The sequence below is a fragment of the Triticum aestivum genome, chromosome 5D (genome assembly GCF_018294505.1).
Source record: "Triticum aestivum cultivar Chinese Spring chromosome 5D, IWGSC CS RefSeq v2.1, whole genome shotgun sequence".
Taxonomy (NCBI): domain Eukaryota; kingdom Viridiplantae; phylum Streptophyta; class Magnoliopsida; order Poales; family Poaceae; genus Triticum; species Triticum aestivum.
Genome location: NC_057808.1, coordinates 429,633,531 through 429,654,666, shown reverse-complemented (window position 1 = coordinate 429,654,666; position 21,136 = coordinate 429,633,531). Strand labels below are relative to the sequence as shown.

General features: G+C 46.1%; 1 long non-coding RNA gene across 1 annotated transcript; it reads left to right on the top strand.

The window, feature by feature from the left end:
• The first annotated feature begins 15,883 nt into the window (after positions 1 to 15,883).
• LOC123125290 (uncharacterized) lies at positions 15,884 to 16,371 on the top strand. Its single transcript, XR_006461376.1, has 2 exons — positions 15,884 to 16,028; positions 16,335 to 16,371. It is a non-coding gene; the product is annotated as an uncharacterized lncRNA (long non-coding RNA).
• The last annotated feature ends 4,765 nt before the right edge of the window (positions 16,372 to 21,136 follow it).

The window sequence follows — 21,136 nt, the reverse complement described above, 5'->3', positions numbered from 1 at the left end:
TCCTCGCTACCCCATGGATAGTATCACGGAGGCTGAACATTGCGAGCTAATGACGAAATGCTAGAACCTGGCCTTGAAGGCAGTGGTCGGCTCTGTTGCACCTCCTCAAATTGAGGGAACTTTTCATTGCCGTCTGATTCCACATGGCTATGTTTTTGTGACGGTGGATAAAATAATGAAGGGATTTGAGGAGCTGGAGCTTGACTACCCTATAGGTGAAGGGGAGATTCATCTGAAAAATGCTTTAAGGAGTACCTGTCTATGGAGAAGGAGTATATCAAGGTTCCAAACTGGACGCCTCCTCCTCCTCCTCCGGCGAGTCAGGGCACTCCGCCTCCTCCTCCATCACGTCAAGGCAATCCGCCTCCTCCTCCGCCGCATCAGGGCACTCCGCCTCCTCCATCGCCTTGTTAGGGCACTCAGCATCCTCCTTCGCCTCCTCCGATGCGTCAGGGCAGTACTCCGCCTCCTCCATCGCCTCCTCCGGCGTGTCAGCGGACTCCGCCGTGTCAGCAATAGCGGAAGAGAGACGCCACCACTCCGGTGGCTAGCAGTACAAGAGGCAGGAATAAATGATTTGGTCCAAGCCTGAAGCCTCTTCCAAAGTTACCATATGAGAGGACTGACGAGGAAACCGATGAAATCATGGAAGCCGAAGTGCAGGCCCATTTTAAACAAAAACCTCCACCTCTGAAGGAAACTCTAGATCCGGTGAAAGTGAAGTGCACTCTAGATGCCCTTAAGCGACCACCATCGCCTCCGCCGGAATCCAACTATAACCGTTGTATTGCAAGGACATATGATGAAGTGTCGTAGTCGGGAAGTACTTCCAGTGATGCAAGATTAGAAGAATGAGGAAGTGGGAAAACAATTCCCCACCTCGGCGAACAGGCAAAGCAATCGTGCTCCCCGCTCAAGGTGTATAGCGATATTGTCGCTAATCATCTGGGGCTAGTGCCCGGTACCAATCTTGGTGATTACCTGAGCGATGATGTACAGTTTGAAACGTTAGAGGTATTAGAGATCTTCAGATACGAGCACGGGAAGCCTCTCGTCAAACCTGATCATCCTCCTCTAACAACGATGATGCGGAGATTGCATGAATGGTACATGGATACCTGCAGGAAGAGTGGGACCGACAGTATGTTGCTGAGAATTAAAGAGGAGCACGACCTCATTGGAGTTGAGGTGATGCATGTTGAATTTGTGGAGTTATTTCAGTTATTCAATCAAGAGGCTCCCGACAAACAACTCATGACTTGCTACTATCTGTAAGTATTACTTCTGTAATTAAGTCTCTATAGCTCAGCTCGTTCATTGCAGACTGAAGATCGTCGAATGCAAAAAGTACAATCTATGACCTTGGGTTCATTAGCCCAAATACCTTAAATGAATGGACGGTAAAAGAGAGAGTCAAAGATACTGAGGAAAACTTGCTACAATCGTTCCTTCGACATCAAAACAAACAGAAAATACTCTTTCCTTACAACTTCAAGTGAGTCTTACTGTCTTGTGCATATTCGATTTCGCTTACTCGAGGTTATAGTAATGTAATTGATGAGTTATGCGTGCGCAGGTTCCACTTTATTCTCCTAGAGATTAAGCTTGAAGGGGAAGTAGTAAATGTCTTAGACTCGAGACATAAAGATCCCCAGGAGTATGCGGACAAGATTGCAATGCTCCAGAAGTAAGTTCAATCATTATCGCACCATATTAGCAACTTTCGTTCATTTCCTAATATCAAGTGATCATTTTCTTTGCCTGGCAGGGTTTAGAAAAAGTTCACTGGAATGGTTCCGGGTCTGCAAAAGGAGCTGCGATTTACACACCCCAAAGTAAGTAGTACTAGCTAGTTCCGCGCATCTCTCATTGATTTTGGTTTCATCAATACCATTTATCATGCTTGATTATCAGTTTGATTAAACTCTACTTCGCGTAAAGTGCTTGTGGCAGGAAGGCGGGAATAATTTATGTGGATACTACGTTTGCGAGTTCATCCGCCACTCGACCTGTGAGCGGGGCTACTCTGACAAACAATATGAAGTACGTAAACAATATTCGCAATATTATTTTATTACCATCAATTGTGTTGTGTTTCATTCATATATATGAATCGACCCCCTTCTTTAAATTAAATGTGAGAGATGCGGGATGAACTCCTACCACATGATCGCATACGAGCAATTCAAGAGGAATTGGCGGGATTCTTTCTTGACCACGTCATACATAAAGACGGAGAATGCCATGTGGAAATTGAAGTCAGGGATCGTAAGAGATGTTATAGTGTATATATGTAGTAGCGTCAAATAGAAATACGAAAACTTGTTGTTCGACCAATCTTGGAGAAAGAGAGGTCACTTCTCTCTGTATATGTTCATGACGATCTTGTGTAATTAATGGTTCCTTCATTTGCTTACTAGCGTCAAGTTCTCTCTATATCTAGTAGCTAGCGTCGACCAAGCACGGAGAAAGAGAGGTCACTTCTCTATATATGTAGTAGCTATAACTAACACAATATGAAAACCCTAATCAAAACATCCAAAACCCCTAATAAATCCCCCCTTTAAAAAAACAAAAACCCCAGCGCCTGGGAGTTGCTGACGCGTGGCTGCCCTTTAGTCCTGGTTGGTCTTACCAACCGGCACTAAAGGTCCTCCTCCCTGGGCGCCCCAGAGTGGCCACATGGACCTCCTTTGGTCCCGGTTTGTAAGCAAACCGGGACTAAAGATTTTTGGCATTAGCCCCGTTTGTTTTGTCTCGGTTCCAGAACCAGGACTAAAGGCCCTCTGGAATCGGGACTAGTACCCTGTATTCTACTAGTGTGTGCAAGTTGGAACTGTGCCGCTTGACTGCATCAATACCAGTTTGAACAGCTATATTTCATTCCAGTTATGCCTGGTGTAGTTAACACATGCCCTTTATTTCAGTTTTACACATTTATCCAGTGTGATGTTTAAGCATTACCTATGTTCTATTCATTCATTTTTCAACAATACCAGTTTGAATTGCAATATTGTATGGCTGTTAAGCCTGTTGTCGGTAACATTGCCTTCCATTTTATATCTGCTTTAACGGCATGCTGAAACCAACACATTCAAGCTATAATTTTGAAATGATGTTGTTTACCTTTGCTATATTTGTTTGATATTAAGGTTGCTATACTTATCATGCCTTTCCACTACTTATGCAGGACAACAACGGGAGTGGCCACCATTTTCTGCCGAGGTTAGTTTCATCCCTCGGCTTGTACTCACCCCGTCGTTCCATAATGTAGTGCATATAGATCCAGGCCTGGACACTTGTTAGCTTCTAATATTGACTTGTTGCTTGTAGGTACATATGCCCTTGGCAAGGATCCACGCATCGACCCTTTTTGCGTATGGGGCAATGAGATATTCATGAACAAGCATTAAGTGAGGAAACTGATAAGGATTATTAGCAAAAAGATATGAATGGTGGCAAGAAGATTATTTGTTTATGCTCTATCCAACACAACAGTGAGCAGTAGGATGATAACTACATACTCTACAGCCTTCTCTTTTAACTGCCCATAATGAGTTGTTACACACAAATGTCTGAATCTTCTTCGTTCGCAGTGGTTCCCGAAGCAGTTCACTCAAGATTACCTCGCAAAGTACATGATTGGTGGATATGCAATTAAAGTTAAAGTATTTCATCCAGACTACAATGAGCATCAAGAAGTCCTAATGAAGATAGTGAAGGATGGACGGGCAGCCATCAAAAGGGGTTGGCCTAGAGTCGTGCGCGCATTACGCATGGAGGAGGGCACAATATGGGCATTCCTCTTCACCTTCTCCAGCAACCAGAATGTCTTTCGCCTCTCTCTTTACAGTCTTTAGTACAACTGTGGTTCATCATTCTTTACTTGGTGCTTCTCTAGTTCTTCAATATATGTACCTGTGCATCGAATTATGCATTCGTGGTTGAACCTATATTTGTAATAAACATGGTTGGATATGAAATAAGTGATTGCCTACTTTCAAATTCAAAACATGTGATTTTTAAATTAGGGATTACACTGCACACGGTTTGCGAAAGCGAAACGTCTGCGATAGACGTGGAGATCAGACATGTTTCTAGGATCCACTACGTGTGCGATCAATCTCTACTGCACACACGATCAGCCAAGAAAAAACTTGTGTGATTAACAACAGCATCGCACACAGTTCTTTCTTATTAAATGTTTGCGATAGTCACCTTATCACACACGCTTCGCAATTATGGACTGTTTGTGATGTTGTGTGCATCGTAAATATTTGGTCATAGAAGAACGCGCGCAATAGGTCAATCATCCGACGCGGGTACGATGGATGAATCGTGTGGGATGTATTCAAGCTTCGCATACAGTTTTATAGCGACAACTGTGTGCTCTTACATCGAATCGCATACAGTCGAGGGAAAGTAAATGTGTGTGATTGTCTTCTTCTATAATCGTGAACCTTTGTGATGGGTCACGCATCATAAACATAGCACCACAAAATACCGACTACGATGGCAATCCGAGCACAAACGAGTTGCAAGGATGGAGCGTTTTGGATATTCGAGATATCAGAAACAGTTTAGTAGGGACAACTGTATGCATCATGTCTCCCTATCCACGACGGTTTCTGGGTCCTGTGGGACGGACCACCCTATCGCAGTCACTCACTTGGCGACGGTTCGAAACGCCGTCGCGGAAAGGGGTTAAAAACCGTTTGTATAGCACCTCGTTGTACCAGTGTCCATACCATCGTCAAAATTTCTCAGTTAGGGGCCATCAAAGGAAAATCAAGGGTTGTCAACAATTAGAGACTGAAACACTACATTTCTAGTGACCACGTTGGATAGGAGGTAAATGGGGTGGACATGATCACTTCTAAAGAATTAATTAAAAAAATAGAGCATGTACCTTCTAGAAGCTAGAAACTCCCAGGTAAGGAAAAAGTACAGAAACCGTCTAAAATCAGGTTTTTTTTATTTTCATATGAAATATGGCATGTGTCCAAAAGATTTGTTGGAGGAGACATTTGTGGGTCCCAGATGAACAAACATGGAGTTGGACTTCTCGGGCACCTGGGCCCACAGAAGTCCTCTTCTGTACATGTTTTGACGGTGGCCCCTACCTCATGGAAAACCAACTATATTTTTCGTGATTTGTTTCTAGCTTATTTTCGTAGAGTTTCTCCTCTATTTTGTTTTGAGCACTTTTCCAGCAGGGGTTTCGTACATTGTTCTTTCACCATGTCTTCTTCCAACACCAACCGGTAGGACAAGGATCGACGCTAAGGTGCTGAAAAAGTTCAATAAGATGGACTTCAAGGGAAAGGACAAGATTCTTGGAGTTTTGGCCACCTCCAATGATGAAAAAGAGCCTCCTCCAGCTCCACCTTCGATGATAAACAAGAGACCAAATTTTTTGTTATTATTTGTTCCAACAAAATTCATACCACATTATCTAATCATTATTTGTTGCAAATAGCAAAGTGAGATTGACAACCTAACTATAAGTGTTGGGGACACATGTAGGGAATAATTGTGTTGGAGTGATGCTTGACGAAAGCTTACATTGTATCACTATAGATTGATACTTTTATTTCTCAAAGTGAGGAGAATTTTATGACTTGCTACAAAATTTTGCTCTTTGAGCCCAACCACTAGCTACCAATTAAGCATTGGAGCTAGCAAGCATTAGGGTCCAAATTGAATACCACATGGATTATTTAATCTAAAGACATCTTGAAGAGAGAGTGAAAATTTATAGATCAATTTTATCGAAGGTTAACCATTAATGTTGAAAACAAAATAAACAAAGAAAATGCATTCATAGATCAATTTTATGAATTGAAAACGCATTCCTTTACGTACCAGGGCTCAGAGAACAAACCCCAAATCAATTATATCAAAAGTTGTGTCAAAGCCTACTTTCAACATAAAAGCTTTATGCTTCCAAGATGAAAAGTTGAAAGGTGCAAGTGATTGACTAGAAATAGTTATATTACTAGAAACTATACGGTCTTGTATAAGAACTTGACGAGTTGTATCGATATAGTCAAGTAACTGCTCTTTGAGCCTATTAACGATGCTCTTAGTGATGTTTTTTATAAAATATATTGCGAAGGTTGATTAACCGAAAGTTCCTAAGATAATAGGATTGGCCTTTTGCCATAAGAGCATTGAAAGCTTTGCTGAGATCAGAATGGAGCTTACCTTCTTGACAAAACATTGGAATACTATGAGTTACATCATCCGAACTCCAACATGAAATATAAAATGCTATATTTGCACCATGCGGACCTTGAGTGGATTTCCTTTATATTCCTTTAAGAACATGCAAAACTTCATCTTTGTTTGGAATACAAAATTAAGGTAAAGCATGACATTTATTATTGATTCAAATAGGCATGGTTTCATGGGAATTATGGTTTTTTTGTTGTAGCAAACAGGTTAGTAAATTTTTGAAGAAGGCATTCTAAATAAGGAGAGATTTTATCCCTGGGAAGCCCAAATGTCTTTTGGCTCTTTGCCTATAAAATTTCATAAGCTTGGTTTACTTTGTCATAATGGTCAATAAGATTGCCTTCATAAATACCCCATCCATCCAGGTATGTACGTTGTTTACGAATATGTAAGACCTTTCGCTCAGCGCTTTTAATCCCTCCCTTGTATGTCGTGTCTCCCATCGCTACAACAAGAACCCCCATATAGCAACACATTGCTTGCAACGCTCTAAACATGTGATGCAACGGGTGTCTCTAGCTAGTCATATATGCGTTGGAAACTTGTGTGTTGCTAGGGATGGTGAGCAGCAACATTTGTATTGTGATGCAGTTATGCGTTGGCACTCTAGTACCCATGTGACGTGAATGCATAACATTTTGAGGTATCTTCCATACGTGTGCAAATTGCTAAAACATCGTTGACAAAATAAATGGCAACCAAACACTCGAACCAGCGACCTCACACCAAACAGAAAAGAGGCAAACCACCCAGGTAGACGCACCTACTGACAAATTCTCAGATTCAGCGCTATATATATAAATCGCCCCGTTGTCAGCAATAAGTCTCCCTCTGCGGGGCCTTATCAATTTTTTTGAGGGGGAGCTGGGCCTTAGAGCATCTCCAGCCGCGCCCTCAACAGGCCCTCCCCAGGCATTTTTGCCGCGCCGGCGTCGAAAAAACGGCCCAGTTGGCCCCCCATAAGCCCTTTTTTCGCCGGCTCGGGCCGAAACTGATGCCGGCAGACCCAGGCAGAACCCGGCGCCCTGGGGGGCGCCTGGGGCGCCGGCACAAGCAAAAAGGGCGCGTGGGTCCGCCCTGTCGGCGAGTCCGGCGCCTATTCCCGCCGTTTCTTCCCGCTTTTCCCCCACTTCCCTCCCATTTTCTCCTTTCCTCCCGCCAATCTCCCTCCCGCTCACCTCCCAGCCGGCCGCCATGCCACCGATGAAGTACGTCGTCCCCCACGCGGCGGCAACCGCGACCGCCTCCGTCGCCCAGCCGAAGCAGAGGAAGCCGAGGGCGCCGCTGTCCAAGCCACCGGGCATGTCAAACGCCGAGTGGAGGGCGAAAGTTTAGCGACGGGAGGCTGTCACCACCGACCGGCAGAACAGGGCCATCGCCAAGAAGGCCCGCGACAACGCGGCGCGCGCGGCTGCGGCTGCCGCATCGGCGGAGGCCGAGGCGACTCGCACGGGGATGATGAATCCGCCCGGCAGCCACGCCCAGTACGCGCCCTGGAGACAGCAAGGCGTCGGCTCTCCGTCGCTGCAGCCATGGGGATCGCCCTCGCCGGGCTACGCCGACGGGGACGCGCACAGTGGGTTCAACCCAAACGTCACCTTCCCCCACGGACACCCGGCCCAGCGCACGCCCTCGCCCGCCTTCGTCGGCGTGCAGTACCCTCCATACAACTACTCGCCGCCCGCCTACGCTTCCTCACCGACGCCCCCACTCCGCCGTGGCGCGCTGCCCTTCTCGCACCTCGGCGACACCGACGAGACCGAGGCCGACATGGACGACATCATCGCGGCAGGTTCGGCCGCGGCTGCCGCGTCTCCCGGGTTCGCCACCCAGGACGAGACGGTGGATCTTAGCGACGGCATGGACGGCGAGCTCGGCTACGTCTACGGCGAGGACGAGCAGGACGAGCAGGAGCAGGAGGAGGAGGACGAGGAGGAGGAGGAGGAGGACGAGCCGGCGCCTGTTCCGGCGAAGGGGCGCAAGAAGAAGAAGCGGGCGGCCAGATCAGGCGAGCCGCGCATCAAGTGGGCGTCCAAGGAGGAGGAATGCCTCGCCGAAGCATGGAAAGTCGTCTGCCTCGACCCGACCACCGGCACGAACCAGAGCATTGAGACGTACTGGGACCGCATCAAGGCCAAGTTCGACGAGCGCCAGCTCGTCGACCCCTACTTCAAAGGCGTCGACATGCAGTGCGGCTGGAAGGCGATGGCGAACCATTGGGGGCGTATCCAGGGGGCGTGCAACAAATGGCATGGGGTCGTCGAGGAGGTCGCGGCTTGCCCGGAGAGCAGCGCCAGCGTTGAGGATCAGGTATGCCACGCTGGTCTCCCGCCTCTCTTCGTCGTCTGCGCCCGCCAACTGTTTGTTCCTCCGTGCAGTTGCTGCGCATGTTCGCCCTGTATCAGGAGAGCAACCGTGACGCCGAATTCAAGTACCTCCATGTTTACAAGCGCATTGACAAGTGCGAGAAGTGGGCGGAAGTCCGGCGCACCCTCGACAAGGCCAAGGAGACATACAAGCCGGACGCGCCGACTCCGGGCGCGTCAGAGGGGCGGCCGGACGGCAACAAAGGGGCCAAGAAGGGGAAACACGCCGATGCGGCTACCGCGCGGGTGCAGGAGTCCATCGAGCATTGCCTCGCCGATGCACACGCCCGGGCCGTCCTGCGTGAAGAGAAAACCGCGGCGCGGTGGTCGTCGTTGCTGACGAACAGCGCCATCAAGCTCGACCTGCTCCGGACCAACGTCGCCGCGAAGAAGAGGAACACCGACCTGGCTTTTCTGATGGGCGGGGCGGACATGCTCCAGAGCACCGACGAGAAGCTCAAGGCGTGGTACATGGCGGAGCGCGGCCTCATCCTGAACCAGCTGCCGACGACGGCGACTCCAACTCCCGCGCCCACACCCACGCCGACGCCAAGCCCGAGTGATGACGCCTCCACGACACCCAGCAGCACCGAAGCCGCGCCGACACCGCCCAGCACCGAAGCAGCTCCGACACCGCCGAGCCCGCGCACGCCGACTCCACCGACGCCTGAGGCCGACCCCGCCGAGTGATGCGCGCACGCGAACTTGTGGCGCTCTGTTTTTTGTACGCCAGACTACATCCGATCGCCGAACTGTGCCTTGTGATCGCCGGACTTGTGGCGTCTTTTGTGATGAGTGGGAACGACCGAGTTCGAATTTTCTGCACCCTGGGGGCGGCGCCTGGGGGCGTGACTGGGAGCTAGGTCGCCCTCAGGGGCCGAGCTAGCGCCGGTTCGCCCCCAGGCCGCTCTTTTTAGGCGCCCTGAGGGGCCGAACGGTTGGAGATGCTCTTAGCTAGTCAGGGTCCAGGGAGGTGCACACGGGGTCTAGCAAATCGGGCCGGCACTGATTGGAATGTCGACCAGTAAAAAAGGTCCTACCTGTACAAATTCTCAACAACAACAAAACTTGCTACTTGTACGTTACACTCAAAAAAGGATATCTACTTGTGCGTGTATGTTCATTTGAAATCCAACATTGTAGAAAATTAAGAAACTATTTGTAAAAGCATTTCTATTTTTAATAATTTTGTATAACTAGGTAAAAATAATAAGCGAAATTTGGTCATGTATTTTTAGAAGTGTTTGAATTTTAGAAAAGAGTGTTTGTGCTTCTTGAAAATACATGAATTTTAAAAAGTTTTGACGGATATAAAAAAGAAAACAATTCGTTCAGAAAAATATCCATCTTGTATTTCAGTGATGTTCATCCTATTTTAAAAAAAATTATCGTGTACTTTCGAAAATGTTCCTTGTTTATTTCAAAACCATTTATCGTGTATTTAGCAATAGTTCATTGTGTATTAAAGAATGTTCTTGGCTATTTTCAAGACATTCATATTGCATTTAACTGAATTTTCAAAAAAAAAATACAATGTATGAAAAACATATTTATTGTGTATTTCAAAATTGATCATCGTGTATTTAAAAAAGTGTTCACATATTATAGGGAAAACATGCTATCATAACTTTAAGATACTATCATGACTTTAAAAGTGTTCACATATTATAGGAACAATTTTTCATCATATATTTAGACATGTTGATTCTGTATTTCAAAATACTATCATGACTTTAAAAATGTTCATTATATAAATGTTTACTGTGTATTTAAAAATGTATATTGTCTTAGTGCAATGTATAATTGAATAATGTTCATATATGGCAGCAAGGTCCGGTTTTCTCTGACCCTCTAGTTTGATAGTGACGATTGCAAGCCCAGGTTACATGGGAATTGAGGTCTTCTCTCTGTTTCACCATGAATTCGAATTCGAGCTACAAGATGGAATACCAGAGAGGAGGAACGAGAGGTGGGTGACAACCTGAGCGATCCTATCCACTAGTCGTTTGCCGTGCCTGCCTATCCTGGTTACACCTACAGTGGGTATCTAAACTCTTACAAGGCCCAAGGCCCATTCTGGGCCTGCAAGCCGAGCGGGCAGTCGAGTGGGTCATCCCTTTGAACCTGCTTCACTTCCTTCCCGCGCTTGAGGGTTGTTGTTACTGCTGACAGATTATGCCATAGTCGATGTTCTTTCAGTGGTTTATATATCTTGTTGCTAGCGATGAGTGGTTATTATGGTCTTCGAAGCCTTGTGTGACGATTGTGCCTTTTCTTTGTTGTCAGTTTAGGGCATCTCCAATGCTATCCCCAAAAGCACACATAGTATACGTTTGTGGACAGTGATCTAACCCTAACCATCAAACGCCCAATACATTTCTAACAAAATTTGAAAAATTGGTCAAATTCAAATTGGACTATTTTCATTTAAACCGGACCAGGTTCATGACATTTTTTTACATATTTGATTAAACAAAAGCGGACATGATAATTTTTTAACATATCAAAATCTTCGTCGGCGTGAACCACGGGAAGTGAAGTTGTGGGTCGCCAACGGAGGGGAACGGACGTGCCCACATGGGACACGTCCGTCCGTCTCCCATATCCTACTCTTCCCCACCAGAGCGCATCACCTGGCTATGGACGTCACGGTTGAGTTGAGGTCCATGATGGATGTGGATGAGCCGGCGTCGTGGTCGTCGCGGCCTGGAGCGAACGACCCGGAGCCGCTGACGTAGGCAGTAGCTTTCCTGTTCGCGATTGCCTGCTTCGCCTCTACGTTTGCCTTTGTGTAGATCTCCATGATTAGGGTGTCACGCTCCTTTGCCATGATGCGTCCACGCCATCGCTCGCGGCGTATGTTGCAGGTGTTGCGCATGGACTCTGCAAGGCCCATTGTTCATCCATGAAGGCCGGGTTCTTCGTGGCCATGGTCGCGACAACCTCATTCTTTGTCTGCTTGCTGTGGATCTAACTTTGCGAGCGGTGCTGCTTGAGGAGTTGCGGATTGTAATGTTGCTCCTCCTATAGCATCCGAAACGTGGAGATTGGCGGCGCAAGCTGCCATATATGCGAATAGACGGGCATCGGATTTCAGTGTTTATTTCCCATCCTTTTCAACTTCCCTCCACAAATTTCCATTCCTCTCCGGTCCTTCATGCACGATTGATTACCCCCTTGATTTATCCCTATGCATACATTGAGTGAGTACATCGTGTATTTTTGAGTTATTCAGTAGTTAAAATGTTGATTTTGCATAATATTTTTGTTTGTCACTAGGACAATGCCCATGCGCCGCGATGGGATATAAATATTCTAGTACATTAGCTTGTGATTTACCCGCCAATATTAAATAAATATTTATCAAATCCTGCTTGATTTTTTGTATGTTGAAGTGCGATTTATTTAGAAGGTAAGTAACTAAGGTGATTGATTATCAAAAATAAAAAAAGAGACCAACCCGAGCTAGACTAGCATGTTGGCATTTTTATATAGAAGAAAACTCCGTGAGCACCAAACGCTCAAGCCGAGACTTGAACCCTGGCGGGCTGGCTGCGAACTCCCGCGCCTTGCCAACTGAGCTACGCTCAGTTCTTAAGGTGATTGATTATCGAACAGGTGGTGGAAAAAAAGTGAAACATGAATTTTATATTCTTTGTAAGTAGTACAGATTATATAAAGATGTATTTTGTTTAACACAAACAATGTAAGGTACCAAAAAAATGTAACGTGGCTCATTTTTGCACCAACCAGAGCGATCGATCAAAACTAACCATGTATCGTGGGACCCCCATGAGGTGGGTTCCACTGGCAGCTATACAACAGAGAAAGACATCGTGCAATATACATGGCGGGATCTGCGGATATTTTTGCACCTACAAAGAAAGAGCGCTCGGGCCTGAAAAGTTTTGGATACGCGTGGCGGGATCAGCGAAAATTCCAGCCACCATATTAATCAAGCCCTAAAATCCCCAAGTTTCATCTCCCTCAAACCCAAGACAGCAACGCCGGTTCTCTCCCGCAGCCGCACCCTGTACTAGCACCGCCGCTCCGATCTGACTCTCCACCGCTCGCACCTCTACGGCCCGTCTCCCCGCCGGATCTAGCCTCTCAGGTGCTTTTCCTCCCCTGCGGAGTACCGACTACCCCCTCCCCGTTGTTTTCTCGCTGCTCTCTACCCGCCGCTGCCGAAGACGAAGAGGAGCACGGTAGGGAAGCTGGTCGCCACCTTTTCCCTCACTGCCTTCGTCGTTTCCATCCACGAGAGTGGACTTTCAACACCCGGGTGTCTAGGCACCCCCTTATCAAAACCATAAGTTCAGAATTCACCGCATAGAGATCTGTGCCATGTATTGTACCGTAATTTGATTAGCAAACGGAGTGGCTGTTAAGCGCGGGAGGTTGCTGTCCGTGACATGCGGCCAGGGTACATCAACAGTGGCCCTTGCAGTGTTCATCTGACATAGATTCCATTTCTCTACCAGCTGAGAGAAACAACATGACAATTCTCTCCTTTTTTTAGTGTAGTACACTGTTGAGTGAGAGAACGCTGCTGCATCAGACTTTTTGGAGAAGTGACAGAAATAATGGAGAGAGAGAAAGAGAGCACCTATGAGAGAGAACTTCACTTTCTTCTGAAGAAGTGACACAGAAAAAATGGAGAGAGGGAGAGAAAGCTTGTGACAGATAAACGTTGGAGTTTACATGACAGAGAACAAAGAAATAAAAATAAGTAGTATGACGCGCCAGAAGGAGGAAAAAGGAAGAAGTAAGTAAAGGAAAGTAGTATGAGGCTGATGTGATGTTCCTGGGGTCCATGCACAAACGCCGCATGCACCGCAGACGCCACATGCAAAAGCCCATGACCTGGCCACCGCAGACGCCAGGCCTACCACCGTGCACTGTTTTACCTCTGCAAAAGCCTACTCTGCCTCACACAACCTACCTGCTTAATTAAACCTGCCACCGCTAATAACCTGCTGCTGCCTGCAACACTGCACGAATCTTAAAAATGCTGGACGCGCCAGATAAGAGGGTGCCGGGGAACCCGGGTGCCATCACACCTTTTCGTTCCATCCACCTCCCTCCGTTTTCCTCGATCCTGCGGCAGCCACAAGGTCAATGGTGGTGGCCCACCTCCGGTGTGGGATGGTGTCAGATTTGGCCTCCCTCCTCAATGGTCCTCGGCGAGCAGCCCCGCTCGTTGCACGTCCGTTCGCCTCAGGTATCTCCCGTATCTGATTCCTCTCGTCCACACCTAGCCTCCTCAGATTTCTGCTAGCTTTATGATCTGTTTAATTGCCAACTCAATTACTACAAACAAGCATCCCCTGCGAGGCTGTTGTCTTCTACTCATATGTCAGCCCATTAGAACCAATTCCAATCAAGCTTGCTGTTCAACTTCAGAGTGCGGCCGTTCTGGACATGGTGGCCGCTCGTCAGTACTATCTCACCGCTGGTACTTGCCCCGTGATGTGTGTCAGAAAAGCTTTTTAATTCACACATCGTTAGCAATACAGCTGGGTACATAGATATAAGACAGAACTGGGGCCTCCCACGCACACGAACATGGCATGCGCGTGCCACGCCGTGTCGCGGTGTTGCTCGTTTCATCAGCCGTGGGAGGGATTTTTGCCATATTGACGCTTGGGTACGAATGATGGTGCGTGTTAGAGATATATGGTACTAATAAAAATTAGCTTCAGCCGGCAAAGCGAATATGCTAGTAATATAGTATAGGACGCAGCAGTAGTTTTTGGTTTTTTGATAGTTGTTGGTGTGATTGCAATTAGCACAAACACAACAATTAATTGTCTAAACACAACGATTGCATATGTACAATTAACCATTGCTGGTGTGATTGCAATTAGGACAAATTTAAAATATCCATTTAGTTTCTTTATTGGCCGTCCAAAATTACCAGTAAACCAACTTTCTATCAAATTTTCTAACATGGCAGCTTGGTAATTAGTGTCAGTTTTGTTTAGCATTTACCGTCGGACCATTTATGTGCACCATACATGGTAGATGAGGCACACACTCAGTTATATCAGTACATAATGGTTTAATTTGAAAGCTTTTGCCAGCCCGGAGCGGTGGTAGCTGAGCTTTTAACACAGCAAAGAGCTGGAGTAGAGCTTTGGGCATAAATGTCAGCTTTTGGTTGCCAAAGTCCCCTGGTGGGCTCGGCCCTGCACCGTGTGCGCACCTGGTGGTCACAAAAGTCTTTCTCTACTCTACCTGCTAAATACTACTGACACGCAGGTTATACGGCGTGGACAAATGTTTTTGCCGTTTCGATACAGAAAGTGTTGTTGTCTCTAACCCGAATCTTGGTGACTGCCCGTTCGTGATTGCAAGGACTAGCTCCCAACATGTGCAGCGTGACATTTCTCTTCAACTTCAACCATGTAATGCTATCTAATCTGCTGTGTTATGCTTTGCAGGGTATAGGAGGTGGGAGATCCATAAATCATAATGCCATTTTGATCTAAGATCCTCCAAGTTTGGCCGAAGGAACCACTCAGGTTATTTTACGAATTACTGTCCAAGCAGCTCCCCTCCAGTGAGATGGCTGAATTTGTAGGTGTGCCACCAGTTTTCCTTAGATACCCACCAATTACGTTCAGACCAGGTTCTAGTAAGTATGCTCCACAAGTTTATGTTGTAGTCCCCAGCTAGTCTGTCTCATTGACTTCTATGTGTTAAATCGTAGCTAGCTACAGGGGGCAATTATATTTGATTTATTTCTCTATAGTAGATGTAATATGTCAGAATAGGTATGATTCTCCCAACTATGCTAGCGGTACTAGCCATGAGGGAATCCCCGCCTAGTCTGATTGATTCCTAAATGTATTCCAGTCCAGTTTAGCATATTTTTAAGTAGTAGCTTTGTATCATCATTCAGAGCTGACGGGTTATAAAACTACCTAGTTTACTATAGTAATAGTACTGCATTATACATGACAAACACACCATTGATACAAGTGCAGGTTAATGGAGAATGGGCTATTATGTCCATAGACAACAAAGAAAGCTTATGATAAGATAGCATAATAAATTACTGAATGTGGAGTATAGCGCAAAAGCCAAGAGAAGAGTCCATTACAGTGAAGATGCCAATGATGACTTCATCGTAAAACTCAATCACCAATGATCTCAGATATGTAACTGAGCTTTAATTTCAGCCCACTTGCAACAACAATGAATCTGTTGTGCTGACTATATATGTGTGTGCTAAAGTTCAGACAAAAAACAGACAATACCTCTTAGGATGACCATACTCTTTCCATATACAACTTGATAAATCTCTTGGTTGGTCTTTAGGGTCCCAAGTTATGGTTATCGAGGCAGAGTGATGCTTCCTTTTGAAGAAAATGGATCGTTCACAAATTGGGGTCCTATTTGACTAGCAGATCTTTGATGGTAACGATCTTGGTGGTTTGTGTGAGAAAGATAATGGCTTCTTTTGTTCTGGTTAGATATCTCGAGCCACTAAATTTATTTGTCATTTTCATTTTGATATAGTTCTCTTATCAGTATAGATAAAATGTCATGATGGATATTACGAAAAGTAGTGTCTTGTAAAATGTAGAATTTTAGGTAATATTTACATAAGCTACAGTCATGAGAACATGGTCAGTACTAAACTGTGGAATTTTATTGCAATGATAGATGTTTTTTTGTAACTCTTGCTTACCGATTTGCTTATGTCTTTGTTGCAAATTCTAGCCTTATTCTTGTGATGGGATGATATGCAAATCATCTTTCAAAAAGTTGGGATGGACAAGGACCAGAGCAACTCTAGCCACCTACAAGAAGTCTGGAGAAAAAGCGTTCAGCAAATGTGCCTTTGATGAAGAGGAGAGCTGTACAATTATGTTTGGGAGTGAAGACCACTCATTTGTTAATCTGTTTCTTAGTGTGTATTGATGCTACGTGTTGTATCAGGTGGTGATGTAGCTTGTGTTATTTCAGCTTATGGGGAATGTGAACTATGAACCGTGATGTGGAAGTGTGGCATCGATGTTTATAGACTAATTAATTGTGATGTGATGTGAAAATACCTTGTGTTGGAAAGTTGACTTGGTCAGTAAAAAATTAGCCTCCATGGAATCAGGTCAACTAATAACTATAGCGAAAAATAATTTCAAAAAAAGCAAAATTGGTCACGGCCTCATAGAAATTTGGGCTGGATCAACCAATAATGCGCGGCCTCATATAAATTTGGGCTGGATCAACCAATACTGGGGGGCCTCATAGAAATTTGGGCTGGATGGCAATCCTCTTGTGCAGGGTACCAACAATGCATACCATGTGTTGTTAGGCTCTAGCTATATATGTTGCTATCCAGCAACGCTTCTTGACATTGTTTACCAACGGATGTATATATGTTGTTGTAGACCCTTGCAAAGGTACCAACGGCAACGCATATTAATCCGTTGGTGTAGACCTTTCCAACACTTATACGGACATATAACAACGCATCCATGCGTTGCAGAAGGGGGGTTCCTGTTGTAGGGAAAACACTTCGTAAGAATTGTGCATTATTGTTTTGATTGGGAGTAATTAACCAACATGGGCTATGATATCCAATCAAACAAGTCAATGCTGAGGGACGCGATTGCCAAAAATGATTTCCAAAATTTCCTCCGAATATCTCGCTCATGCCTTGGTACATGAGAATATCAAATTAGGCCTTACATACCTTGATGGAGGGAGTATGATTTTGCATATGAAGAGGAGAAGAATGAATTGCATCAATTTATGCATGGATTGAATCAAGTTGATGTTGTAAGGCTTTGTTGGATCAGCTCCATTTTCAAGGATCCTGCTATGTTAGAAGCTCTAGACATTTAAGGTTTTATTAGATGAACTATCGCAGACAAATTATCTATCATTTTGGAACACTTTTTCTAAAACCCTCCAATTTTCAAACTTCGGAAACTATGCATGGAATTTTTAGTGACCGACGAAATTGGAGGATGGTCAGCGACAGTAATAGGTAAAATAAGCACCGAAAGATGTTGCACCCCTCCCCCTCTAAAAAGTAGGAACATATCTTTTTACAAACCATATTGATGAACTAGGAGAAACAGACTACAAAGCTCAGACTAGGCAAACAATAATCCAACCCAACCACTCATGGATGGAAGAGGAGACACCCCTCCCCCCCCCCCCCCCCCCCCGCGCACACATAAATAACAAACACACATGCTAGAAGTGTGTAATATCTCAACATAAGGGATCACAAAGTCCCAACCAAAACATAGTAGGTCTTCAGATTCCATCGTCATCTAACAAAGCAAGGAAAGCACCTTGAGCATTGCTCACCTGTTGCCACCCGATAATACCCCACAAAGAGAGGGAGGGTGTCATATAGGAATTAGATAATATGATGAGCCGGCCCATCATGTGAGGGCATGAATGAGCGCTCTCTAAGAGCCAGGTATAGACGCACCCACACACGATGGCCCACAAATCCACGCTCCAGGAGTTTGGAGCGATCCATCACGCATATAACATGTGCCCAACATTTTTTCGCCACACGCCACCCATTGTCGCCTACCGCTTGCCCCGCCCTCACCCTCGCCATCAACGCGTTGCCTCGCCTTCACGGTCACGGTCACTACATCATCAGTCTCCATGCTGAGACGTGAGAGTCCAATTCCACAAAAGGTATTCTACGCAACTAAGCCCTAGCGATTTTGCCATGATGATTGATAAGATGTATAGACAATGATCAATATTGAGTCATATTGACTTCATTCTTGCAATAAGGTATTGATAATCAATTGACTGGACACTAGTTAGCGATGTATATTGGTCCTTGTCATTACTGAGTTGGATGTGGCAATTGGTAATATTCTTTTATTAAATTGATAGTGTATCTTCATAGATTGGGCTAGATTTCAATTATTATCTGTTTCTTTAATTCTGCATTGTATGCATCTAGCAGTAAGAAAAAAAAGGGGGAAACAAGTATATTAATTCGCAAGCTCGCAGAGGCCTACAATATCTCAAGAAATGTTAAATGGTTTGGTAATGTTATACATTGAGAAGAAATTGTTGGATGAGATTTATATCGATGCCATAATTAGTGACTTGGCATGTCTATATTTTAAAAGAAATTTTGAATTAATATGTATGTATTTTTTGAATGAAAAACCCATGTGAAGCACTTTATATGCTTATTAATAATATTATGTGCATACATGTATTGATTAATATTTTTCATAATTATGTTAAGGGGTGTGGGTCCTAATTGCGACCTGGCCCCCAAATTCTCAGGAATGGCCCTGTGTTTGGCCCATGCGAATAGGAGGGAGGCACCAATAATTTATTATTATTAGTGAGGACTGAGGAGCCAACATTCGAGGTGAAGATTTCTACGAGAGCATCTGCAGATGCAAAATAGGGCAGGTGATGCAGAAAACATATATTTGTGTGATCCCATTTTAGGGTTGCGCAAAAAATCAGCCCAAGGTGATGCAAATTTGCATCAGGCGCGGCCGTGGCCAAACGCAAAAATGACCGCGGACTCACATGCCACGCGCAGTGAAACTTCTAGACGGACCCCTCCCATGCGCGTGAAACCTTCAGACGTCCCCACCCACGCACCGCTGCCATGCCTCCCTGCTACCGAATCCTCCACCGCCGCGTATCCAGTCTCCCTGCCTCTCTTCGCCTCCTCCCTCCCTCCCCTCCCCTCCCCGTCTCTCACTGCGCCGCTTGTCGAATCTGCCTGCCCGTGCCCCCCCACCGCCGCTAAACTGTCGTTGCTGCCCCTCCAGCCTCCCTTGCACCCCCCGCCTCTCTCTTCGCTTGTCGGTGCCGCCGCACCCGCCTTAACCGCAATGCCACCGCATCGCCGACCGAGGAGCTCAACCGGCTTCCACGACGTTCTTCGGTGTGACTTCGGCTGTTACTCGTGCAAGATCATGCAGGCGTGCGGTACTAGATCAGCGCATACGACGAGCCAGAGGTCGCCGACCACGCCTTCGAGAAGGCGTGTTGGTGCCTTGGCCGGCCATAGCGGTACATGAACTTCCCGAAGATTGAGACTCAGGACGATGCGGAGTTCATTGGCCCCGAGATCAAGATGACGACCGTCACAGAGAAGAAGGAGACTAGGATTGTTCTGGATTAGTGTGAGGCTCGTGAGTGGGATGAGACTACCATGGCGAGGTTTTCGGCGGAAAATCTGCACCTCGTCCAGATGGAGTACGAGTTTTGGGCATCGTAAAACAACACGGCGAAGAAGGACGAGCAGGGCGAGGTTGACCCCTCGACGATGGTCGAGGTCAGTTCGGAGGAAAAGAAGGACGAGGAGTCGGGCTCCTACATTGACGGGGACAACCTCTGAGTAGTTTGTAGTTGAAGTATGTTTGTATTGGTACTATGTGTAAGTTTGTGTCTGAACTATATTTTAAGCATGTTCAAACTCTATGTTTGCATGTTTGATCTGATTTGCAAAGGTCCCGATGTTTTTGTGCCCAATACAAGGCAGCTGTTGTAGCAAATTGGTGCCCTATTATAGGGTTGTTGCTGGAGCAAAAATGTTGATGCAAAACTATTTTTTGCGTTTTCTATATATATTGGGCTGCTGTTGGAGATGGTCTAAGAAACTAACATACGGGGATGAGCCAAAAATTATCCGGTTTGTGTCAAACCGATGAAGTAAACTAGTTAGCTCTGGAGCTGGAACTAGCTAGGAGTAGCACGAAAAATTATTTGCCGTACTATGTCGGCACAAAATGTCCACCGATACAGGAACTCGAAAACACGAATAGAAATGGAGTTCATGGAATTCAAGGCGAACTACTACAGCAGGCCTACTGACTACGTACTCGCATACTCTTAGGTTGTCCATCCAATCCAACTCAATTAATCCCACGTCACATCAGTATCGATCAACAATTTAACACCTATATATATACTCACGGGAGTAGTATGCATTTGTCGTCAAACGGAAGACCTCGCATCGGTGCGTGTGGTGTGGAGAGAAGATTTATATTCAAATTCAAAGCTTGGAGGCGGCACCACGCTTAAAAAAGCACCTGTAATGATGAGTAGTGGTTGGGTGGGCGCCCCGGTATTTTCGAGACCTTTTATTCAAATTCAAAAGCAAATGTGGAGACGCTAATCACCATTATGTTTCTTGTATCAGAAGAAAGCGTGGTCGAGGCGGGCGACCACGCCAAGCCCTTCTGTGGCAATTCTCTGTCTAAGCTAGTCTCCGTACCTCGCACGTCCTCCTCTTCTTCGCGGCAGAGGCGTCCATGGCCGGCATCGTGGCGGTGTAGAGGTCGGACACCCGGCGGTACCTCATCCTCGCCCTTCTGTCCAGCTCAAGCGACGCTGTCTCCTCGACGACACACTTCTCCGCGGTGTGGTCAGCCTTGCTCCACGAGCTCACCGACCGCCGCGAGGAGGACGTCGTGGACAGCACCTTCTTGTCGTCCCCGCCGAGCTGCAGGAGGAGTTCCGCTGCCGCCAGCTCCGCGGCCGAGAAGAGGCCCCCGAGCCAGAGC